The following is a 26,920-nucleotide window of genomic DNA, read 5'->3' as shown; positions in this document are numbered from 1 at the left end:
GGCTTAAGCAAGCACCAAGAGCCTGGTATGAAAGGCTCTCAAAGTTCCTCCTGAAAAATGATTTCAAAAGGGGAAAGGTTGATAAAACTCTTTTTCTTAAATCTAGAGGAACTGATTTGTTGGTAGTACAGATTTATGTTGATGATATTATATTTGGAGCTACTAACAATGGTTTGTGCAAGTACTTTGCTGAGCTAATGGGTGGTGAATTTGAGATGAGCATGATGGGTGAACTAAATTTCTTCCTTGGACTCCAAATAAAGCAAACAGCAGAAGGAATAATGATTCACCAGCAGAAGTACATCAAGGAACTTCTGAAGAAGTACAACATGGAGAATGCCAAGACAAATCACACACCTATGGGAACAGCAACGAGACTTGATGATGATCCACAAGGAACAAGTGTGGATCAAACAACTTATAGAGGTATGATTGGTTCATTGCTATATCTAACAGCCAGTAGGCCTGACATCTCTTTTAGTGTTGGATTGTGTGCTAGATTTCAGTCTAACCCTAAGGAATCTCATCTAACGGCTGTTAAGAGAATTTTGAGATACCTCAAAGGAACAGATAACCTGTGTCTGTTCTATCCTAGAAGTGATGACTTTATGCTTAGAGGATTTACTGATGCTGACTATGCTGGTGACTTAGTCAACAGGAAAAGCACCTCAGGTATGGTTCAGTTCCTTGGCTCTTGTCTAGTTTCTTGGGGTTCCAAGAAACAAAATACTGTTGCATTGTCTACTGCAGAGGCTGAGTATGTAGCAGCAGCTGCTTGTTGCTCTCAAGTCCTTTGGATCAAACAACAGTTGCGTGACTTTGGTATTAAATTCAATTGCATTACTATCTATTGTGATAACACTAGTGCAATTTGCATATCTAAAGATCCAGTCCATCATTCAAGAGTCAAGAACATTCATATAAGGCATCATTTCCTTAAGGATAATGTTGAAAAGGGTTTAATTAAGTTAGATTTCTGCCAAACTGACAATCAAATTGCAGATATATTAACTAAGCCCTTGAATAGAGAAAGGCATGAGAAGATGAGAATGGAACTTGGGATGATTAAGTTATACTAAGAGAAATGCATCAAGTTCCCTCAGGTATGAAACTCAAACTAACGTGCTTAACTACTGTATACTATGCACAAGTGTTATATGTTTAATTACATAGTTAAGGCAAGTTGTGAGCAGGAGTAACATTTACTAATGAGCATGTAAATTTGAAAGTCATAGATATTAGAAGTCCAAAATTGATTGCATGAGCCTTGTTGAATTGTTCCGTGTATCAAGTTGTATTTGCAAGCAATTTCATTGAATTCAAAAGATAAAATTGTTATGTTTATCTGATCTTCAAAATTCCAAATTTTCTTATCTAAACACTAAATTCGGATGAATATATCAAAATTCATCATTATCTTTTGTTCAAAAGTTGCCCACATCCATTACTCTCTTGAAACACGGTTTACGTTTCCCTAAGCAATAAATAGGAGTGTCCAATCAACTAAATTCACCTCACCTCCCAAACGACACCTCACTCACTCAAGTTACCTCCACCATAAAAGATGTCAGCCTCACCAAAAATTACACCTCACAAAAATTACCTTCTCTCTCATCACTCCGATCAAAATTTCTCACCAATGTCTGTCTCACCAAAAACCCAAGTTGAAGCCGAAGCAAACACAAACCCTGTTCCAGAAATCACCATGGAAATTATTCCGGAAACCCAAAATCTCGAAGCCTCCAAGCATGAGTTCCCCACTGAATCTAATACTTCTCGCAAGAGGAAAGCTGATGACATGCAAGAAGAAATCGAGAACATTCCGGAGATGGGTATCAACTATCGAGACAAACCGGCGTCCATGAAAAAGTTGGAGAAAAGCAGTGAGCACTTTGTAACAGGTTTGGTACTCAATTTACCTTGGTGTAGGTCTGTTAAGTTGTATGAATTGCTATATTTGTTTGAGGCCCAAAATTGGGTAAATTTGTTGGGTGAATGTTTCAATCGGAATTTGTATGTTGATGCTATGAGGGATTTTTGTAAAAGTTTCAAATACTCTAAAGGTGTTATTCGCTGCTGTGTGTATGAAAAAGAAATTGAGTTTGATGCGATGTACTTGGCTGAGTTGTTTGATGTTCCTAATACTGGATATGACTTGTATTTTAAAAGCAATGTGATAAGGAACCCTCTTCCTGATGCAAACATTGATGAGATTGTGGAGTATCTAGGTGGAGACCCGGAGGAAACCTACATAAATCACAATGACCTAACCCCTCTTGACAAAATTCTGCTAAAATTTGTTTTCAATGACATTATTCCTCGAACCCAAAAGAGAGACAGTGCCAACAAGCTTGACTCTGTTCTCATCTATTGCCTAGCCAAAAAGATCCAAATTAACTTTCCCTCCATCATGATCCAACACCTTTCTCACTGTGTTCCAAAAGGATGGAAGGTGGGATATGGTAACCTACTTACCTATGTTTTCGAAAGCTTTGGCATCTCCTTTACTGATAAAGAACCTCTGCCCCTCAAAAATACCGAATACATGCAATCTATTTTCCTTGAAAATCATAAGATGAAGGTTGTGGATGGATGTTTTGAAGTTGTGCTGGAGGAAAAGGAGAAAAGGCCTAAGGAAGTAGGTGGACTAGCTGAGGGGGAAGAGGAGAGAGCTACTGGGATCATAGAGGGCGTAGTGCAGGATATTCAGGAGGAGGAAGAGGAAAAGGTGGTTGAGGAAGTGATTGAGACAAGGGGAAGGAAGAAAAGGAAGAGTTTGAGGTTGATGAAGAAAAAGGAGACCTCTGCCCCCATTTGCATTGATATCTCAGGGGTGCAAGAGGATTTGCAGAAAGTCACAAACTCTCCTACTTCGGGCAAGTATGCATCTACTTCAGGTTTTGCAGCATTCAGTTCCCCACCGAAAGTTCCCAGCGAAGATGTGAAGGAGATGAAGGAGATGCTCCAGAAGGTGCTGAAGGAACAAGGGCAGTCCACGGTGAAGATGGAGGAACTGAAGAAGAGTGTGCTCATTCTTGATGCTGATCTGAAGAAACTGGTCAAGAGCTCAGAACAGGGGAGACAGTCCATTGTGAAGGACATAGTGTCTCAAATCAGCAAGAAGCTTGAGGATCTTGCTGTTGATGATGACCAGAGCACTGCTTCCTAACCTCTCTTTCCTTGCAGCCTTTTTATGTTGATGAAACTTCTGTTTTTATTTGTTTTTGGGAAACAATTTTTATTTGGTCTGTAATATTTTGGGCACTTTATTTTCTTTTGGTAAACTTGCAAATTTGGTACATTGGCCGATGTTTTAAATCGGTTTTGGATGATGAATGTCTATAATGCTTTTGCCTATATGCTTTGTGAATGTTTTCTCTATATATGCATGCTTCTTGTCTTAACATTAGACCACTTGATGGTGCTGTGTTATGGTATACTATGCTTGTATGTTGGTTTTTGATAATGCCAAAAGGGGGAAAAGATGCAAACTATCCAAGGAAACTTAATCATTCTATGGTCTCTGTTCGAAGTCCTCTCAGCAAGCCTACATCTCTACAGGCAGGTATATGTAAATACAAGTTTTTCCATTTTTGCAATTTTTCTTCTTTTTGTTTTCTGTCTTTATTTCTATTAAGTAGTTCCCTTTTTGCATTGCATTATATTTTTGCATTTTCCTTCTTTAGTTTAGGATGGATTATCTTTGTTTCCTTGTAAGTAAGTTTGGATTGTTTGTCATCATCAAAAAGGGGGAATATTGTTGGACTTAATGATTTTGATGATGACACAACCTTACTTACTTACATACTAATAAAGGCTTGATTGTTTGAGTGTGTGATCAGTGCAAAGACTAGGAGAATTAAGTGTCGAGCAAAGATACCATGAGGAACAGGAAAGCCAGAAACGAAGCTATCCAAAAAGAAGAGTTCCCTCACAGGAACTGGCGCTTCAGAAATGAAGACTGGAGAAGAGAAGGTTCTCTCAGGGAACAGAAGCTTCAGAGAAGAAGCCTCATCAGAGAAGAGAAGTTCCTTCCAAGGAACAGAAGCCTCGGAGTAGAAGCTTCATCAGAGAAACATGAAGACTAAATATATTTTTATATTTTAGGATTTATGTAAGTATAAGATATTAAATGGCACTCGAAAAATCTGTGTGGAATTGGTCTAAGAAGATAAAATTGTGCATGCTAGTTTTTAGGAAAACGGTTGCAATCTAAAATGTTTATCTTTTTAAAGGGATTTTATTTCTTTCTGAATTTCGAAAATATCTTGTGCAAAAAGATTTTATTTTATTTTCCTATTTTCGAAATTATCTTCTGAAAAAATAAAATCACCTTGTTTTCCAAAACTTGCGGCCTACTCTCCCACGTTCTTCATCAAGTCGTGGTTCTGCAAAATTGAGGAGTTCATGGTTCCTTAAATTAAGGGACATGATCTTCTTAGTGGGCATGAGTAGTGGCGTAATGGGTTTGCAGCACAATGAAGTTTTTCCAAGGCGTTTTGTGATCTATAAATAGCTCTTGATTTCTGTTGGAAAAACTTGTCCTTGCTCACATAAGTTTTCAAGCTTTTAATTGAGTCAAGCGTCCAATTCCACATAAGTTGATTAGAGTGTTCCTAATGTTATTATACTAGAGTTTGTTTTTCTTTCGAGTTGTAATTGGAGAATGGGGAAGTTCGAGTGAACATTTGTGTATGAGAAAGAGAAGAGAAAAGAGAAAGAGAAGAGAAAAGAGAAAGAGAAGAGAAAGAGAAGAGAAAGAGAAAAGAGAAAGAGAAGAGAAAGAGAAGAGAAAGAGAAGAGAGAACAGAGAAAGAGAACAGAGAACAGAGAAAGAGAAGAGAGAACAGAGAAGTGAGAAGAGAGAAAGAGAAGAGAAGAGTAACAAGTTGGGTGACTTGTTCCTCAGGGTCTCAAGTTCGTAGAGGAACTTGAGTTTGAGTCTTTAGCTTGTAATAGGATCATTTGCCCTATTATAGTGAAGATTCTTTTCCCAAAATCCCAAGTGGTCGTGGTTTTTCTCCTTGTTAGGGCCAAGGAGTTTTCCACGTAAAATCTCTCTTGCATTCTTTAGTTCCTTTAGTTAATCTCTCAGTTCCTTTACCTAACTTAATTTTAATTCCGCAAAAAGTTTGGCTAAACTCTCATACTACAATTCAACCCCCCCTTCTTGTAGTATTCATTGAAACAACAGAATGTATTTGACTTTCATTTGATTCTAAAAGCTTTGTTGAAAGTCTTTTACTTTCATTTGACTCAATTAGCTTTATTGAATGCATTTGACTTTCATTTGATTCAAAAAGCTTTGTTTGAATGTGTTTGACTTTCATTTGACTCAATTAGCTATGTTAAATGTAATTGACTTTCATTTGACTCAATTAGCATTGTGGAATGCAAATGACTTTCATTTGATTCAAAAAGCTTTGTTTGAATGTATTTGACTTTCATTTGACTCAATTAGTTTTGTTTAATGCATTTGACTTTCATTCTACTCAATTAGTGTAGTTGAATGCATTTTACTTTCGTTTGATTTAAAAAGCTTTATTTGAATTTGTTTGACTGTCATTTGACTCAATTAGCTTTGTTGAATATGTTTGACTTTCATTTGACTCAATTTGCATTGTGGAATGCAATTAACTTTCAATTGATTCAAAAAGCTTTGTCTGAATGTATTTGACTTTCATTTGATTCGAAAAGCTTTGTTGAAAGTGTTTGACTTTCATTTTACTCAATTAGCGTAGTTGAATGCATTTGTCTTTCATTTGACTCAAAAAGCTTTGTTTGAATGTGTTTCACTTTCATTTGACTCAATTAGTTTTGTTGAATGCATTTGACTTTCATTTGACTCAATTAGCATTGTGGAATGCAATTGACTTTCATTTGATTCAAAAAGCTTTGTTTAAATGTGTTTGACTTTCATTTGACTCAATTAGCTTCTTTGATTGTGTTTGACTTTCATTTGACTTAAGTAGCATTGTGGAATGCCAATGACTTTCATTTGATTCAAAAGCTTAGTTTGAATGTATTTGACTTTCTTTTGATTATAAAAGCTTTGTTGAAAGTCTTTTACTTTCATTTGACTCAATTAGCTTTGTTGAATGCATGTGACTTTCATTTGATTCAAAAAGCTTTTTTTGAATGTGTTCAACTTTCATTTGACTCAATTAGCTTTGTTGAAGGTGTTTGACTTTCATTTGACTCAATTACCTTTGTTGAATGCATTCAACTATCATTTGATTCAAAAAGCTTTGTTTGAATCAGTTTAACTTTCATTAGACTCCATTAGCTTTGTTGAATGGGTTAGACTTTCATTTGACTCAATTAGCATTGTGGAATGCAATTGACTTTAATTTGATTCAAAAAGCTTTATTTGAATGTATTTGAATTTCATTTGATTCAAAAAGCGTTGGTGAAAGTGTTTGACTTTCATTTGACTCAATTAGCTTTGTTGAATGCATTTGACTTTCATTTGATTCAAATAGCTTTGTTTGAATGTAATTGACTTTCATTTGACTCAATTAGCTTTGTTGAATGTGTTTGACTTTCATTTGAATTAAGTAGCATTGTGGAATGCAAATGACTTTCATTTGATTTAAAAAGCTTTGTTTGAATGTATTTGACTTTCATTTGATTATAAAATCTTTGTTGAACGTCTTTTACTTTCATTTGACCCAATTAGCTTTATTGAATGCATTTGAGTTTCATTTGATTCAAAAAGCTTTGGTGAAAGTGTTTGACATTCATTTGACACAATTAGCTTTGATCAATGCATTTGACTTTCTTTTGATTCAAAAAGCTTTGTTTCAATGTGTTTGACTTTCATTTGACTCAATTAGCTTTATTGAATGTGTTTGACTTTCATTTGACTCAATTAGCATTGTGGAATGCAAATGACATTTATTTGATTCAAAAAGCTTTGTTTGAATGTATATGACTTTCATTTGATTACAAAAGCTTTGTTGAACGTCTTTTACTTTCATTTGACTCAATTAGCTTAGTTGAATGCATTTGACTTTCATTTGATTCAAAAACCTTTGGTGAAAGTGTTTGACTTTCATTTGACTCAATTAGCTTTGTTGAATGCATTTAACTTTCATTTGATTCAAAAAGCTTTTTTTGAATATGTTTGACTTTCATTTGACTCAGTTAGCTTTGTTGAATGTGTTTGTCTTTCATTTGACTCAATTAGCATTGTGGAATGCAATTGAGTTTCATTTGATTTAGAAAGCTTTGTTTGAATGTATTTGACTTTCATTTGTTTCTAAAAGCTTTGTTGAAAGTGTTTGACTTTCATTTGACTCAATTAGCTTGGTTGAATGCATTTGACTTTCATTTGATTCAAAAACCTTTGTTTGAATGTGTTTCACCTTCATTTGACTCGATTAGCTTTGTTGAATGTGTTTGACTTTCATTTGACTCAATTACCTTTGTTGAATGCATTCGACTTTCATTTGATTCAAAAAGCTAGGTTTGAATCAGTTTGACTTTTATTAGACTCAATTAGCTTTGTTGAATGGGTTAGACTTTCATTTGACTCAATTAGCATTGTGGAATGCAATTGACTTTCATTTGATTCAAAAACCTTTGTTTGAATGTATTTGACTTTCATTTGATTCTAAAAGCTTTGTTGAAAGTCTTTTACTTTCATTTGACTCAATTAGCTTTGTTGAATGCATTTGACTGTCATTTGATTCCAAAAGCTTTGTTTGAATGTGTTTGACTTTTATTTGACTCAATTAGCTTTGTTGAATGTGTTTGACTTTCATTTGACTCAATTAGCATTGTGGAATGCAATTGACTTTCATTTGATTCAAAAAGCTTTGTTTGAATGTATTTGACTTTCATTTGATTCTAAATGCTTTGTTGAAAGTGTTTGACTTTCATTTGACTCAATTAGCTTTGTTGAATGCATTTGATTTTCATTTGATTCAAAAAGCTTTGTTGAAAGTGTTTGACTTTCATTTCACTCAATTAACTTTGTTGAATGCATTTGACTTTCATTTGATTCAAAAACCTTTGTTTGAATGTGTTTGACTTTCATTTGACTAAATTAGCTTTGTTGAATGCGTTTGACTTTCATTTGACTCAATTAGCATTGTGTGAATGTATTTGACTTTCATTTTATTAAAAACCTTTGTTTGAATGTATTTTAATTTCATTTTATTATAAAAGCTTAGTTGAAAGTCTTTTACTTTCATTTGACTCAATTAGCTTTGTTGAATGCATTTGACTTTCATTTGATTCAAAAAGATTTGTTTGAATGTGTTTGACTTTTATTTGACTTATTTAGCTTTGTTTAATGTGTTTGACTTTCATTTGACTCAATTAGCATTGTGGAATGCAAATGAATTTCATTTGATTCAAAAAGCTTTGTTTGAATGTACTTGACTTTCATTTGATCATAAAAGCTTTGTTGAAAGTCTTTTACTTTCATTTGACTAAATTAGCTTTGTTGAATGCATTGGACTTTCATTTGATTCAAAAAGCTTTGGTGAAAGTGTTTGACTTTCATTTGACTCAATTAGCTTTGTTGAATGCATTTGACTTTTTTTTTATTCAAAAAGCTTTGTTTAATTGTGTTTGACTTTTATTTGACTCAGTTAGCCTTGTTGAATGTGTTTGACTTTCATTTGACTCAATTAGCTTCTTTGATTGTGTTTGACTTTCATTTGACTTAATTAGCATTGTGGAATGCCAATGACTTTCATTTGATTCAAAAAGCTTAGTTTGAATGTATTTGACTTTCTTTTGATTATAAAAGCTTTGTTGAAAGTCTTTTACTTCCATTTGACTCAATTAGCTTTGTTGAATTCATGTGACTTTCATTTGATTCAAAAAGCTTTTTTTGAATGTGTTCAACTTTCATTTGACTCAATTAGCTTTGTTGAATGTGTTTGACTTTCATTTGACTCAATTACCTTTGTTGAATGCATTCAACTTTCATTTGATTTAAAAAGCTTTGTTTGAATCAGTTTGACTTTCATTAGACTCAATTAGCTTTGTTGAATGGGTTAGACTTTCATTTGACTCAATTAGCATTGTGGAATGTAATTGACTTTAATTTGATTCAAAAAGCTTTGTTTGAATGTATTTGACTTTCATTTGATTCAGAAAGCGTTGGTGAAAGTGTTTGACTTTCATTTGACTCAATTAGCTTTGTTGAATGCATTTGACTTTCATTTGATTCAAAAAGCTTTGTTTGAATGTAATTGACTTTCATTTGACACAATTACCTTTGTTGAATGTGTTTGACTTTCATTTGAATTAAGTAGCATTGTGGAATGCAAATGACTTTCATTTTATTTAAAAAGCTTTGTTTGAATGTATTTGACTTTCATTTGATTATAAAATCTTTGTTGAACGTCTTTTACTTTCATTTGACTCAATTAGCTTTATTGAAAGCATTTGAGTTTCATTTGATTCAAAAAGCTTTGGTGAAAGTGTTTGACTTTCATTTGACACAATTAGCTTTGATCAATGCATTTGACTTTCTTTTGGTTCAAAAAGCTTTGTTTGAATGTGTTTGACTTTCATTTGACTCAATTAGCTTTATTGAATGTGTTTGACTTTCATTTGACTCAACTAGCATTGTGGAATGCAAATGACATTTATTTGATTCAAAAAGCTATGTTTGAATGTATTTGACTTTCATTTGATTATAAAAGCTTTGTTGAACGTCTTTTACTTTCATTTGACTCAATTAGCTTTGTTGAATGCTTTTGACTTTCATTTGATTCAAAAACCTTTGGTGAAAGTGTTTGACTTTCATTTGACTCAATTAGCTTTGTTGAATGCATTTTACTTTCATTTGATTCAAAAAGCTTTGTTTGAATATGTTTGACTTTCAGTTGACTCAGTTAGCTCTGTTGAATGTGTTTGACTTTCATTTGACTCAATTAGCATTGTGGAATGCAATTGACTTTCATTTGATTCAAAAAGCTTTGTTTGAATGTATTTGACTTTCATTTGATTCTAAAAGCTTTGTTGAAAGTCTTTTACTTTCATTTGACTCAATTAGCTTTGTTGAATGCATTTGACTTTCATTTGATTCCAAAAGCTTTGATTGAATGTGTTTGACTTTTATTTGACTCAATTAGCTTTGTTGAATGTGTTTGACTTTCATTTGACTCAATTAGCATTGTGGAATGCAATTTACTTTCATTTGATTCAAAAAGCTTTGTTTGAATGTATTTGACTTTCATTTGATTCTAAATTCTTTGTTGAAAGTGTTTGACTTTCATTTGACTTAATTAGATTTCTTGAATGCATTTGACTTTCATTTGATTCAAAAAGATTTGTTTGAATGTGTTTGACTTTTATTTGACTTATTTAGCTTTGTTGAATGTGTTTGACTTTCATTTGACTCAATTAGCATTATGGAATGCAAATGAATTTCATTTGATTCAAAAAGCTTTGTTTGAATGTACTTGACTTTCATTTGATCATAAAAGCTTTGTTGAAAGTCTTTTACTTTCATTTGACTAAATTAGCTTTGTTGAATGCATTGGTCTTTCATTTGATTCAAAAAGCTTTGTTGAATGTGTTTGACTTTCATTTGACTCAATTAGTTTTGTTGAATGCATTTGACTTTCATTTGACTCAATTAGCATTGTTGAATGCATTTGACTTTCATTTGATTATAAAAGCTTTGTTGAATGTCTTTTACTTTCATTTGACTCAATTAGCTTTGTTGAATGCATTTGACTTTCATTTGATTCAAAAAGCTTTAATTGAATGTAATTGACTTTCATTTGACTTAATTAGCTTTGTTGAATGTGTTTGACTTTCATTTGAATTAAGTAGCATTGTGGAATGCAAATGACTTTCATTTGATTTAAAAAGCTTTGTTTGAATGTATTTGACTTTCATTTTATTATAAAATCTTTGTTGAACGTCTTTTACTTTCATTTGACCCAATTAGCTTTGTTGAATACATTTGAGTTTCATTTGATTCAAAAAGCTTTGGTGAAAGTGTTTGACTTTCATTTGACACAATTAGCTTTGATCTATGCATTTGACTTTCTTTTGATTCAAAAAGCTTTGTTTGAATGTGTTTGACTTTCATTTGACTCAATTATCTTTATTGAATGTGTTTGACTTTCATTTGACTCAATTAGCTTTGTGGAATGCAAATGACATTTATTTGATTCAAAAAGCTTTGTTTGAATGTATTTGACTTTCATTTGATTATAAAAGCTTTGTTGAACGTCTTTTACTTTCATTTGACTCAATTAGCTTTGTTGAATGCTTTTGACTTTCATTTGATTCAAAAACCTTTGGTGAAAGTGTTTGACTTTCATTTGACTCAATTAGCTTTGTTGAATGCATTTTACTTTCATTTGATTCAAAAAGCTTTGTTTGAATATGTTTGACTTTCAGTTGACTCAGTTAGCTCTGTTGAATGTGTTTGACTTTCATTTGACTCAATTAGCATTGTGGAATGCAATTGACTTTCATTTGATTCAAAAAGCTTTGTTTGAATGTATTTGACTTTCATTTGATTCTAAAAGCTTTGTTGAAAGTCTTTTACTTTCATTTGACTCAATTAGCTTTGTTGAATGCATTTGACTTTCATTTGATTCCAAAAGCTTTGATTGAATGTGTTTGACTTTTATTTGACTCAATTAGCTTTGTTGAATGTGTTTGACTTTCATTTGACTCAATTAGCATTGTGGAATGCAATTTACTTTCATTTGATTCAAAAAGCTTTGTTTGAATGTATTTGACTTTCATTTGATTCTAAATTCTTTGTTGAAAGTGTTTGACTTTCATTTGACTTAATTAGATTTCTTGAATGCATTTGACTTTCATTTGATTCAAAAAGATTTGTTTGAATGTGTTTGACTTTTATTTGACTTATTTAGCTTTGTTGAATGTGTTTGACTTTCATTTGACTCAATTAGCATTATGGAATGCAAATGAATTTCATTTGATTCAAAAAGCTTTGTTTGAATGTACTTGACTTTCATTTGATCATAAAAGCTTTGTTGAAAGTCTTTTACTTTCATTTGACTAAATTAGCTTTGTTGAATGCATTGGTCTTTCATTTGATTCAAAAAGCTTTGTTGAATGTGTTTGACTTTCATTTGACTCAATTAGTTTTGTTGAATGCATTTGACTTTCATTTGACTCAATTAGCATTGTTGAATGCATTTGACTTTCATTTGATTATAAAAGCTTTGTTGAATGTCTTTTACTTTCATTTGACTCAATTAGCTTTGTTGAATGCATTTGACTTTCATTTGATTCAAAAAGCTTTAATTGAATGTAATTGACTTTCATTTGACTTAATTAGCTTTGTTGAATGTGTTTGACTTTCATTTGAATTAAGTAGCATTGTGGAATGCAAATGACTTTCATTTGATTTAAAAAGCTTTGTTTGAATGTATTTGACTTTCATTTTATTATAAAATCTTTGTTGAACGTCTTTTACTTTCATTTGACCCAATTAGCTTTGTTGAATACATTTGAGTTTCATTTGATTCAAAAAGCTTTGGTGAAAGTGTTTGACTTTCATTTGACACAATTAGCTTTGATCTATGCATTTGACTTTCTTTTGATTCAAAAAGCTTTGTTTGAATGTGTTTGACTTTCATTTGACTCAATTATCTTTATTGAATGTGTTTGACTTTCATTTGACTCAATTAGCTTTGTGGAATGCAAATGACATTTATTTGATTCAAAAAGCTTTGTTTGAATGTATTTGACTTTCATTTGATTATAAAAGCTTTGTTGAACGTCTTTTACTTTCATTTGACTCAATTAGCTTTGTTGAATGCATTTGACTTTCATTTGATTCAAAAATCTTTGGTGAAAGTGTTTGACTTTCATTTAACTCAATTAGCTTTGTTGAATGCATTTAACATTCATTGGATTCAAAAAGCTTTGTTTGAATGTGTTTGACTTTCATTTGACTCTATTAGCTTTGTTGAATATGTTTAACTTTCATTTGACTCAATTAGCATTGTGGAATGCAATTGACTTTCATTTGATTCAAAAAGCTTTGTTTGAATGTATTTGATTTTCATTTGATTCTAAAAGCTTTGTTGAAAATGTTTGACTTTAATTTGACTCAATTAGCTTTTTTGAATACATTTGACTTTCGTTTGATTCAAAAACCTTTTTTTGAATGTGTTTGACTTTCATTTGACTCGATTAGCTTTGTTGAATGTGTTTGACTTTCATTTGACTCAATTACCTTTGTTGAATGCATTCGACTTTCATTTGATTCAAAAGCTTTGATTGAATCAGTTTGACTTTCATTAGACTCAATTAGCTTTGTTGAATGGGTTAGACTTTCATTTGACTCAATTAGTATTGTGGAATGCAATTGACTTTCATTTAATTCAAAAAGCTTTGTTTGAATGTATTTTACTTTCATTTGATTCTAAAAGCTTTGTTGAAAGTCTTTTACTTTCATTTGACTCAATTAGCTTTATTGAATGCATTTGACTTTCATTTGTTTCAAAAAGCTTTGTTTGAATGTGTTTGAATTTCATGTGACTCAATTAGCTTTGTTGAAAGTGTTTGAATTTCAATTGACTCAATTAGCATTGCGGAATGCAATTGACTTTTATTTGATTTTAAAAGCTTTGTTTGAATGTATTTCACTTTCATTTGATTCTAAAAGCTTTGTTGAAAGTGTTTGACTTTCATTTGATTCTAAAAGCTTTGACGAAAGTCCTTTACTTTAATTTGACTCAATTAGGTTTGTTAAATGCATTTGACTTTCATTTGATTCAAAAAGCTTTGTTTGAATGTGTTTGACTTTCATTTGACTCAATTGGCTTTGTTGAATGTGTTTGACTTTCATTTGACTCAATTAGCATTATGGAATCCAAATGAATTTCATTTGATTCAAAAAGCTTTGTTTGAATGTATTTGACTTTCATTTGATTATAAAAGCTTTGTTGAAAGTGTTTTACTTTCATTTGACTCAAGTAGCTTTGTTGAAAGCATTTGACTTTCATTTGATTCAAAAAGCTTTGGTCAAAGTGTTTGACTTTCATTTGACTCAATTAGCTTTGTTGAATGCATTTGACTTTCATTTGATTCAAAAAGCTTTGGTTGAATGAGTTTGACTTTCATTTGACTCAATTAGCTTTGTTTGATTGTATTTGACTTTCATTTGATTCTAAAAGCTTTGTTGAAAGTCTTTTACTTTCATTTTAACTCAATTACCTTTGCTGAATACATTTGACTTTCATTTGATTCAAAAAGCTTTGGTGAAAGTGTTTGACTTTCATTTGCCTCAATTAGCTTTGTTGAATGCATTTGACTTTCTTTTGTTTCAAAAAGCTTTGTTTGAATGTGTTTGACTTTCATTTGACTCAATTAGCTTTATTGAATGTGTTTGACTTTCATTTGACTCAATTAGCATTGTGGAATGCAAATGACATTTATTTGATTTTAAAAGCTTTGTTTAAATGTATTTGACTTTCATTTGATTATAAAAGCTTTGTTGAACGTCTTTTACTTTCATTTGACTCAATTAGCTTTGTTGAATGCATTTGACTTTCATTTGATTCAAAAAGCTTCGGTGAAAGTGTTTGACTATCATTTGACTTAATTAGCTTTGTTGAATGCATTTGACTTTCATTTGATTCAAAAATCTTTGTTTGAATGTGTTTGACTTTCATTTGACTCTATTAGCTTTGTTGAATGTGTTTGACTTTCATTTGACTCAATTAGCATTGTGGAACGCAATTGACTTTCATTTGATTCAAAAAGCTTTGTTTGAATGTATTAGATTTTCATTTGATTCTAAAAGCTTTGTTGAAAGAGTTTGACTTTCATTTGACTCAATTAGCTTTGTTGAATGCATTTGAATTTCGTTTGATTCAAAAAGCTTTGTTTGAATATGTTTGACTTTCATTTGACTCGATTAGCTTTGTTGAATGTGTTTGACATTCATTTGACTCAATTACCTTTGTTGAATGCATTCGACTTTCATTTGATTCAAAAAGCTTTGTTTAAATCAGTTTGACCTACATTAGACTCAATTAGCTTTGTTGAATGCGTTGGACTTTCATTTGATTCAAAAAGCTTTGTTTGAATGTGTTTGAATTTCATGTGACTCAATTAGCTTTGTTGAAAGTGTTTGAATTTCAATTGACACAATTAGCATTGCGGAATGCAATTGACTTTTATTTGATTTAAAAAGCTTTGTTTGAATGTATTTCACTTTCATTTGATTCTAAAAGCTTTGTTGAAAGTGTTTGACTTTCATTTGACTCAATTAGCTTTATTGAATGCATTTCACTTTCATTTGATTGAAAAAGCTTTATTTGAATGTGTTTGACTATTATTTGACTTATTTAGCTTTGTTGAATGTGTTTGACTTTCATTTGACTCAATTAGCATTGTGGAATGCAATTAAATTTCAATTGATTCAAAAAGCTTTTTTTGAATGTGTTCAACTTTCATTTGACTCAATTAGCTTTGTTGGATGTGTTTGACTTTCATTTGACTCAATTAACTTTGTTGAATGCATTCAACTTTCATTTGATTCAAAAAGCTTTGTTTGAAACAGTTTGACTTTCATTAGACTCAATTAGCTTTGTTGAAAGGGTTAGACTTTCATTTGACTCAATTAGCATTGTGGCTTGCAATTGACTTTCATTTGATTCAAAAAGCTTTGTTTGAATGTATTTGACTTTCATTTGATTCAAAAAGCGTTGTTGAAAGTGTTTGACTTTCATTTGACTCAATTAGCTTTGTTGAATGCATTTCACTTTCATTTGATTCAAAAAGCTTTGTTTGAATGTAATTGACTTTCATTTGACTCAATTAGCTTTGTTGAATGTGTTTGACTTTCATTTGAATTAAGTAGCATTGTGGAATGCAAATGACTTTCATTTGATTTAAAAAGCTTTGTTTGAATGTAATTGACTTTCATTTGATTATAAAATCTTTGTTAGACGTCTTTTACTTTCATTTGACCCAATTAGCTTTGTTGAATGCATTTGAGTTTCATTTGTTTCAAAAAGCTTTGGTGAAAGTGTTTGACTTTCATTTGACACAATTAGCTTTGATCAATGCATTTGACTTTCTTTTGATTCAAAAAGCTTTGTTTGAATGTGTTTGACTTTCTTTTGACTCAATTAGTTTTATTGAATGTGTTTGACTTTCATTTGACTCAATTAGCATTGTGGAATGCAAATGACATTTATTTGATTCAAAAAGCTTTGTTTGAATGTATTTGACTTTCATTTGATTCTAAAAGCTTTGTAGAAAGTATTTTACTTTCATTTAACTCAATTAGCTCTGTTGAATGCATTTGACTTTCATTTGATTCAAAAAGCTTTGGTGAAAGTGTTTGACTTTCATTTGACTCAATTAGCTTTGTTGAATGCATTTAACATTCATTGGATTCAAAAAGCTTTATTTGAATGTTTTTGACTTTCATTTGACTCTATTAGCTTTGTTCAATATGTTTGACTTTCATTTGACTCAATAAGCATTGTGGAATGCAATTGACTTTCATTTGATTCAAAAAGCTTTGTTTGAATGTATTTGACTTTCATTTGATTCTAAAAGCTTTGTTGAAAGTCTTTTACTTTCATTTGACTCAATTAGCTTTATTGAATGCATTTGACTTTCATTTGATTCAAAAAGCTGTGTTTGAATGTGTTTGAATTTCATGTGACTCAATTAGCTTTGTCGAAAGTGTTTGAATTTCAATTGACTTAATTAGCATTGCGGAATGCAATTGACTTTTATTTGATTTAAAAAGCTTTGTTTGAATGTATTTCACTTTCATTTGATTCTAAAAGCTTTGTTGAAAGTGTTTGACTTTCATTTGACTCAATTAGCTTTGTTGAATGCATTTCACTTTCATTTGATTTAAAAAGCTTTATTTGAATGTGTTTGACTTTCATTTGACTAAATTAGCTTTGTTGAATGTGTTTGACTTTCATTTGACTCAATTAGCTTTGTTGAATGTGTTTGACTTTCATTTGACTCAATTAGCATTGTGGAATGCAATTGACTTTCATTTGATTCAAAAAGCTTTGTTTGAATGTATTTGACTTTCATTTGATTCAAAAAGCTTTGTTGAAAGTGTTTGACTTTCATTTTACTCAATTAGCCTAGTTGAATGCATTTGACTTTCATTTGACTTAAAAAGCTTTGTTTGAATGTTTTTGACTGTCATTTGACTCAATTAGCTTTGTTGAATATGTTTGACTTTCATTTGACTCAATTTGCATTGTGGAATGCAATTAACTTTCAATTGACTCAAAAAGCTTTGTCTGAATGTATTTGACTTTCATTTGATTCTAAAAGCTTTGTTGAAAGTGTTTGACTTTCATTTTACTCAATTAGCATAGTTGAATGCATTTGACTTTCAATTGACTCAAAATGCTATGTTTGAATGTGTTTAACTTTCATTTGACTTAATTAGTTTTGTTGAATGCATTTGACTTTCATTTGACTCAATTAGCATTGTGGAATGCAATTGACTTTCATTTGATTTAAAAAGCTTTGTTTGAATGTATTTGTCTTTCATTTGATTCTAAAAGCTTTGTTTAAAGTATTTTACTTTCATTTGACTCAATTAGCTTTGCTGAATGCATTTGACTTTCATTTGATTCAAAAAGCTTTGTTTGAATGTGTTTGACTTTCATTTGACTCAATTAGCTTCGTTGATTGTGTTTGACTTTCATTTGACTTAATTAGCATTGTGGAATGCCAATGACTTTCAGTTCATTCAAAAAGCTTAGTTTGAATGTATTTGACTTTCATTTGATTATAAAAGCTTTGTTGAAAGTCTTTTACTTTCATTTGACTCAATTAGCTTTGTTGAATGCATTTGACTTTCATTTGATTCAAAAAGCTTTGTTTGAATGTGTTTAACTTTCATTTGACTCAATTAGCTTTGTTGAATGTGTTTGACTTTCATTTGACTCAATTACCTTTGTTGAATGCATTCAACTTTCATTTGGTTCAAAAACCTTTGTTTGAATCAGTTTGACTTTCATTAGACTCAATTAGCTTTGTTGAATGGGTTAGACTTTCATTTGACTCAATTAGCATTGTGAAATGCAATTGACTTTCATTTGATTCAAAAATCTTTGTTTGAATGTATTCGACTTTCATTTGATTCGAAAAGCGTTGGTGAAAGTGTTTGACTTTCATTTGACTCAATTAGCTTTGTTGAATGCATTTGACTTTCATTTGATTCAAAAAGCTTTGTTTGAATGTAATTGACTTTCATTTGACTCAATTAGCTTTGTTGAATGTGTTTCACTTTCATTTGATTTAAGTAGTATTGTGGAATGCAAATGACTTTCATTTGATTTAAAAAGCTTTGTTTGAATTTATTTGACTTTCATTTGATTATAAAAGCTTTGTTGAACGTCTTTTACTTTCATTTGACCCAATTAGCTTTGTTGAATGCATTGACTTTCATTTGATTCAAAAAGCTTTGGTGAAAGTGTTTGACTTTCATTTGACACAATTAGCTTGGATCAATGCATTTGACTTTCTTTTGATTCAAAAAGCTTTGTTTGAATGTGTTTGACTTTCATTTGACTCAATTAGCTTTATTGAATGTGTTTGACTTTCATTTGACTCAATTAGCATTGTGGAATGCAAATGACATTTATTTGTTTCAAAAAGCTTTGTTTGAATGTATTTGACTTTCATTTGATTATAAAAGCCTTGTTGAACGTCTTTTACTTTCATTTGACTCAATTAGCTTTGTTGAATGCATTTGACTTTCATTTGATTCAAAAAGCTTTGGTGAAAGTGTTTGACTTTCATTTGACTCAATTAGCTTTGTTGAATGCATTTAACATTCATTTGATTCAAAAAGCTTTGTTTGAATGTGTTTAACTTTCATTTTACTCTATTAGCTTTGTTGAATGTGTTTGACTTTCATTTGACTCAATTAGCATTGTGGAATGCAATTGACTTTCATTTGATTCAAAAAGCTTTGTTGAAATGTATTTGATTTTCATTTGATTCTAAAAGCTTTGTTGAAAGTGTTTGACATTAATTTGACTCAATTAGCTTTGTTGAATGCAATTGACTTTCATTTGATTCAAAAAGCTTTGTTTGAATGTATTTGATTTTCTTTTGATTCTAAAAGCTTTGTTGAAAGTGTTTGACATTAATTTGACTCAATTAGCTTTGTTGAATGCATTTGACTTTCATTTGATTCAAAAAGCTTTGTTTGAATGTGTTTGACTTTCATTTCACTCGATTAGCTTTGTTGAATGTGTTTGACTTTCATTTGACTCAATTACCTTTGTTGAATGCATTCGACTTTCATTAGATTCAAATGCTTTGTTTGAATTAGTTTGACTTTCATTATACTCAATTAGCTTTGTTGAATGGGTTAGACTTTCATTTGACTCAATTAGCATTGTGGAATGCAAATGACTTTCATTTGATTTAAAAAGCTTTGTTTGAATGTATTTAACTTTCATTTGATTCTAAAAGCTTTGTTGAAAGTCTTTTACTTTCATTTGACTCAATTAGCTTTGTAGAATGCATTTGACTTTCATTTGATTCAAAATGCTTTGTTTGAATGTGTTTGACTTTCATTTGACTCAATTAGCTTTGTTGAATTTGTTTGACTTTCATTTGACTCAATTAGCATTGTGAAATGCAATTGACTTTCATTTGATTCAAAAACCTTTGTTTGAATGTATTTCACTTTCATTTGATTCTAAAAGCTTTGTTGAAAGTGTTTGACTTTCATTTGACTTAATTAGCTTTGTTGAAAGCATTTGACTTTCATTTGATTCAAAAAGATTTGTTTGAATGTGTTTGACTTTCATTTGACTCAATTAGCTTTGTTGAATGTGTTCGACTTTCATTTGACTCAATTAGCATTGTGGAATGCAAACGAATTTCATTTGATTTAAAAAGCTTTGTTTGAATGTATTTGACTTTCATTTGATTATAAAAGCTTTGTTGAAAGTCTTTTACTTTCATTTGACTAAATTAGCTTTGTTGAATGCAATGGACTTTTATTTGATTCAAAAACCTTTGGTGAAAGTGTTTGACTTTGATTTGACTCAATTAGCTTTGTTGAATGCATTTTACTTTCTTTTGAATCAAAAAGCTTTGTTTGAATGTGTTTGACTTTCATTTGACTCAGTTAGCTTTGTTGAATGTGTTTGACTTTCATTTGACTCAATTAGCATTGTGGAATGCAATTAACTTTCAATTGATTCAAAAAGCTTTGTCTGAATGTATTTGACTTTCATTTGATTAAAAAAGCTTTGTTGAAAGTGTTTGACTTTCATTTTACTCAATTAGCATAGTTGCACGCATTTGACTTTCATTTGACTCAAAAACCTTTGTTTGAATGTGTTTAACTTTCATTTGACTCAATTAGTTTTGTTGAATGCATTTGATTTTCATTTGACTCCATTAGCATTGTGGAATGCATTTGACTTTCATTTGATTCAAAAAGCTTTGTTTGAATGTGTTTGACTTTCATTTAACTCGATTAGCTTTGTTGAATGTGTTTGACTTTCATTTGACTCAATTACCTTTGTTGAATGCATTCGACTTTTATTTGATTCAAAAAGCTTGGTTTGAATTAGTTTGACTTTCATTAGACTCAATTAGCTTTGTTGAATGGGTTATACTTTCATTTGACTCAATTAGCATTGTGGAATGCAATTGACTTTCATTTGATTGAAAAAGCTTTGTTTGAATGTATTTTACTTTCATTTGATTCTAAAAGCTTTGTTGAAATTCTTTTACTTTCATTTGACTCAATTAGCTTTGTTGAATGCATTTGACTTTCATTTGATTCAAAAAGCTTTGTTTGAATGTGTTTGACTTTCATTTGACTCAATTAGCTTTGTTGAATGTGTTTGACTTTCATTTGACTCAATTAGCATTGTGGAATGCAATTGACTTTCATTTGATTCAAAAACCTTTGTTTGAATGTATTTGACTTTCATTTGATTCTAAAAGCTTTGTTGAAAGTGTTTGACTTTCATTTGACTTAATTAGTTTTGTTGAAAGCATTTGACTTTCATTTGATTCAAAAAGATTTTTTTGAATGCGTTTGACTTTCATTTGACTCTATTAGCTTTGTTGAATGTGTTTGACTTTCATTTGACTCAATTAGCATTGTGGAATACAAATGAATTTCATTTGATTCAAAAAGCTTTGTTTGAATGTATTTGACTTTCATTTGATTATAAATGCTTTGTTGAAAGTCTTTTACATTCATTTGACTAAATTAGCTTTGTTGAATGCATTTGACTTTCAATTAACTTAAAAAGCTTTGTTTGAATGTGCTTGGCTTTCATTTGATTCAATTAGCTTTGTTGAATGTGTTTGACTTTCATTTGACTCAGTTAGCATTGTGGAATGCAATTGACTTTCTTTTGATTCAAAAAGCTTTGTTTGAATGTATTTGACTTTCATTTGATTCTAAACGCTTTGTTGAAAGTGTTTGACATTCATTTGACTCAATTAGCTTTGTTGAATGCATTTGACTTTCATTTGATTTAAAAAGCTTTGTTTATATGTGTTTGATTTTCACTTGACTCAATTAGCTTAGTTGAATGCATTTGACTTTCATTTGACTCAAAAAGCTTTGATTGAATGTGTTTAACTTTCATTTGACTCAATTAGGTTTGTTCAATGCATTTGACTTTCATTAGACTCAATTAGCTTTGTTGAATGGGTTAAACTTTCATTTGACTCAATTAGCATTGTGGAATGCAATTGACTTTCATTTGATTCAAAAAGCTTTGTTTGAATTTGTTTGACTTTCAATTGATTTTAAAAGCTTTATTTAAAGTATTTTACTTTCATTTGACTCAATTAGCTTTGTTGAATGCATTTGTCTTTCATTTGATTCAAAAAGCTTTGTTTGAAAGTGTTTGACTTTAAGTTGACTCAATTAGCTTTGTTGAAAGTGTATGACTTTCATTTGACTCTATAAGCATTGTTGAATGCATTGGACTTTCATTTGATTCAAAAAGCTTTGGTGAAAGTGTTTGACTTTCATTTGACTCAATTAGCTTTGTTGAATGCATTTCAGTTGTTTTGATTCAAAAAGCTTTATTTGAATGTGTTTGACTTTCATTTGACTCAATTAGCTTTGTTGAATGTGTTTGACTTTCATTTGACTCAATTAGCATTGTGGAATGCAATGGACTTTCATTTGATTCAAAAAGCTTTGTTTAAATGTATTCGACTCTCGTTTGATTCAAAAAGCTTTGTTGAAAGTGTTTGACTTTCATTTGACTCAATTAGCTTTGTTGAATGTATTTGACTTTCATTTGATTCTAAAAGCTTTGTTGAAAGTGTTTGACTTTCATTTTACTCAATTAGTGTAGTTGAATGCATTTGACTTTCATTTGACTCAATTAGCATTGTGGAATGCAATTGACGTTCTTTTGATTCAAAAAGCTTTGTTTGAATGTGTTTGACTTTCATTTGATTCTAAAAGCTTTGTTTAAAGTATTTTACTTTCATTTGACTCAATTAGCTTTGTTGAATGCATTTGACTTTCATTTGATTCAAAAAGCTTTTTTTGAATGTGTTTAACTTTCATTTGACTCAGTAAGCATTGTGGAATGCAATTGACTTTCTATTGATTCAAAAAGCTTTGTTTGAATGGGTTTGACTTTCATTTGACTCAATTAGCTTTGTTTAATGTGTTTGACTTTCATTTGACTCAATTAGCATTGTGGAATGCAATTGACTTTCATTTGATTCAAAAAGCTTTATTTGAATGTATTTGACTTTGATTTGATTCTAAAAGCTTTGTTGAAAGTGTTTGACTTTCATTTAACTCAATTAGCTTTGTTGAATGCATTTGACTTTTATTTGATTCAAAAAGTTTTGTTTGAATGTGTTTGACTTTCATTTGACAAAATTAGGTTTGTTGAATACAATTGACTTTCATTTGACTCAATTAGCATTGTGGAATGCATTTGACTTTTATTTGATTCAAAAAGTTTTGTTAGAATGTGTTTGACTTTCAGTTGAATAATTTAGCTTTTTTGAATGTGTTTGACTTTCATTTCACTCAATTAGCATTGTGGAATGCAATTGACTTTTATTTGATTCAAAAAGCTTTATTTGACTGTATTTGACTTTCATTTGATTAAAAAAGCTTTGTTGAAAGTCTTTTACTTTCATTTGACTCAATTAGCTTTGTTGGATGCATTTGACTTTCAATTAACTTAAAAAGCTTTGTTTGAATGTGCTTGGCTTTCATTTGATTCAATTAGCTTTGTTGAATGTGTTTGACTTTCATTTGACTCAGTTAGCATTGTGGAATGCAATTGACTTTCATTTGATTCAAAAAGCTTTGTTTGAATTTATTTGACTTTCATTTGTTTCTAAAAGCTTTGTTGAAAGTGTTTGACTTTCATTTGACTCAATTAGCTTTGTTGAATGCATTTGTCTTTCATTTGATTCAAAAAGCTTTGTTTGAAAGTGTTTGACTTTAAGTTGACTCAATTAGCTTTGTTGAAAGTGTATGACTCTCATTTGACTCTATTAGCATTGTGGAATACAATTGACTTTCATTTGATTCAAAAAGCTTTGTTTGAATGTATTTGACTTTCATTTGATTCTAAAAGCTTTGTTGAAAGTGTTTCACTTTTATTTGACTCAATTAGCTTTGTTGAATGCATTTGATTTTCATTTGATTCAAAAAGCTTTGTTGAAAGTGTTTGACTTTCATTTCACTCAATTAACTTTGTTGAATGCATTTGACTTTCATTTGATTCAAAAAGCTTTGTTTGAATGTGTTTGACTTTCATTTGACTCGATTAGCTTTGTTTAATGTGTTTGACTTTCATTTGACTCAATTAACATTATGGAATGCAATTGACTTTCATTTGATTCAAAAAGCTTTGTTTGAATGTATTTGACTTTCATATGATTCTAAAAGCTTTGTTGAAAGTGTTTGACTTTCAATTGACTCAATTAGCTTTGTTGAATGCATTTGACTTTCATTTGATTCAAAAAGCTTTGTTTGAATGTATTTGACTTTCATTTGATTCTAAAAGCTTTGTTGAAAGTGTTTGACTTTCATTTAACTCATATAGCTTTGTTGAATGCATTTGACTTGCATTTGATTCTAAAAGCTTTGTTTGAACGTGTTTGACTTTCATTTGACTCAATTAACTTTGTAGAATGTGTTTGATTTTCATTTAACTCGATTAGCTTTGTTGAATGTGTTTTACTTTCATTTGACTCAATTAGCATTGTGGAATGCAATTGACTTTCATTTGATTTGAAAAGCTTTGTTTGAATGTATTTGACTTTCATTTTATTTTAAAAGCTTTGTTGAAAGTCTTTTACTTTCATTTGACTCAATTAGCATTGTTGAATGCATTTGACTTTCATTTGATTCAAAAAGCTTTGTTGAAAGTGTTTGACTCTCATTTCACTCAATTAGCTTTGTTGAATGCATTTGACTTTCATTTGATTCAAAAAGCTTTGTTTGAATGTGTTTCACTTTCATTTGACTCAATTAGCATTGTTTAATGTGTTTGACTTTCATTTGACTCAATTAGCATTGTGGAATGCAATTGACTTTCATTTGATTCAAAAAGCTTTGTTTGAATGTATTTGACTTTCATTTGATTCTAAAAGCTTTGTAGAAAGTCTTTTACTTTCATTTGACTCAATTAGCTCTGTTGAATGCATTTGACTTTCATTTAATTTAAAAAGCTTTGTTTGAAAGTGTTTGACTTTAATTTGACTCAATTAGCTTTGTAGAAAGTGTATGACTTTCATTTGACTCAATTAGCATTGTGGAATGCAATTGACTTTCATTTGATTCAAAAAGCTTTGTTTGAATGTATTTGACTTTCATTTGATTCTAAAAGCTTTGTTGAAAGTGTTTCACTTTCATTTGACTCAATTAGCTTTGTTGAATGCATTTGACTTTTATTTGATTCAATAAGCTTTGTTTGAATGTGTTTAACTTTCATTTGACTCAATTAGCTTTGTTGAATGTGTTTGACTTTCATTTGACTCAATTAACATTGTGGAATGCAATTCATTTTCATTTGATTCAAAAAGCTTTGTTTGAATAAATTTGACTTTCATTTGATTCTAAAAGCTTTGTTCAAAGTGTTTTACTTTCATTTGACTCAATTAGCTTTGTTGAATGCATTTGACTTTCATTTGATTCAAAAAGCTTTGTTGAAAGTGTTTGACTTTCATTTCACTCAATTAACTTTGTTGAATGCATTTGACTTTCATTTGATTCAAAAAGCTTTGTTTGAATGTGTTTGACTTTCATTTGACTAAATTAGCTTTGTTGAATGCGTTTGACCTTCATTTGACTCAATTAGCATTGTTTGAATGTACTTGACTTTCATTTTATTAAAAACCTTTGTTTGAATGTATTTTACTTTCATTTTATTATAAAAGCTTTGTTGAAAGTCTTTTACTTTCATTTGACTCAATTAGTTTTGTTGAATGCATTTGACTTTCATCTAATTCAAAAAGCCTTGTTGATAGTGTTTGACTTTCATTTGACTCAATTAGCTTTGTTGAAAGTGTATGACTTTCATTTGACTCAATTAGCATTGTGGAATGCAATGGACTTTCATTTGATTCTAAAAGCTTTGTTTGAATGTATTTGACTTTCATTTGATTCTAAAAGCTTTGTTGAAAGTGTATGACTTTCATTTGACTCAATTAGCTTTGTTGAAAGTGTATGACTTTCATTTGACTCAATTAGCATTGTGGAATGCAATTGACTTTCATTTGATTCAAAAAGCTTTGTTTGAATGTATTTGACTTTCATTTGATTCTAAAAGCTTTGTTGCAAGTGTTTCACTTTCATTTGACTCAATTAGCTTTGTTGAATGCATTTGACTTTCATTTGATTCAAAAAGCTTTGTTGAAAGTGTTTGACTTTCATTTCACTCAATTAGCTTTGTTGAATGCATTTGACTTTCATTTGATTCAAAAAGCTTTGTTTGAATGTGTTTGACTTTCATTTGACTCAATTAGCTTTGTTTAATGTGTTTGACTTTCATTTTACTCTATTAACATTGTGGAATGCAATTCATTTTCATTTGATTCAAAAAGCTTTGTTTGAATAAATTTGAATTTCATTTGATTCTAAAAGCTTTGTTCAAAGTGTTTTACTTTCATTTGACTCAATTAGCTTTGTTGAATGCATTTGACTTTCATTTGATTCAAAAAGCTTTGTTCAAAGTATTTGACTTTCATTTCACTCAATTAACTTTGTTGAATGCATTTGACTTTCATTTGATTCAAAAAGCTTTATTTGAATGTGTTTGACTTTCATTTGACTAAATTAGCTTTGTTGAATGCGTTTGACTTTCATTTGACTCAATTAGCATTGTTTAAATGTATTTGACTTTCATTTTATTAAAAACCTTTGTTTGAATGTATTTTACTTTCATTTTATTATAAAAGCTTTGTTGAAAGTCTTTTACTTTCATTTGACTCAATTAGCTTTGTTGAATGCATTTGACTTTCATTTGATTCAAAAAGCTTTGTTTGAAAGTGTTTGACTTTAATTTGACTCAATTAGCTTTGTTGAAAGTGTATGACTTTCATTTGACTCAATTAGCATTGTGGAATGCAATTGACTTTCATTTGATTCTAAAAGCTTTGTTTGAATGTATTTGACTTTCATTTGATTCTAAAAGCTTTGTTGAAAGTATTTCACTTTCATTTGACTCAATTAGCTTTGTTGAATGCATTTGACTTTCATTTGATTCAAAAAGCTTTGTTGAAAGTGTTTGACTTTCATTTCACTCAATTAGCTTTGTTGAATGCATTTGACTTTTATTTGATTCAAAAAGCTTTGTTTGAATGTGTTTGACTTTCATTTGACTCAATTAGCTTTGTTTAATGTTTTTGACTTTCATTTTACTCTATTAACATTGTGGAATGCAATTCTTTTTCATTTGATTCAAAAAGCGTTGTTTGA

The sequence above is a fragment of the Chenopodium album genome, chromosome 22, assembly GCF_948465745.1.
Source record: "Chenopodium album chromosome 22, dcCheAlbu1.1, whole genome shotgun sequence".
Classification (NCBI taxonomy): Eukaryota; Viridiplantae; Streptophyta; class Magnoliopsida; order Caryophyllales; family Amaranthaceae; genus Chenopodium; species Chenopodium album.
This window is presented reverse-complemented; position numbering follows the sequence as displayed.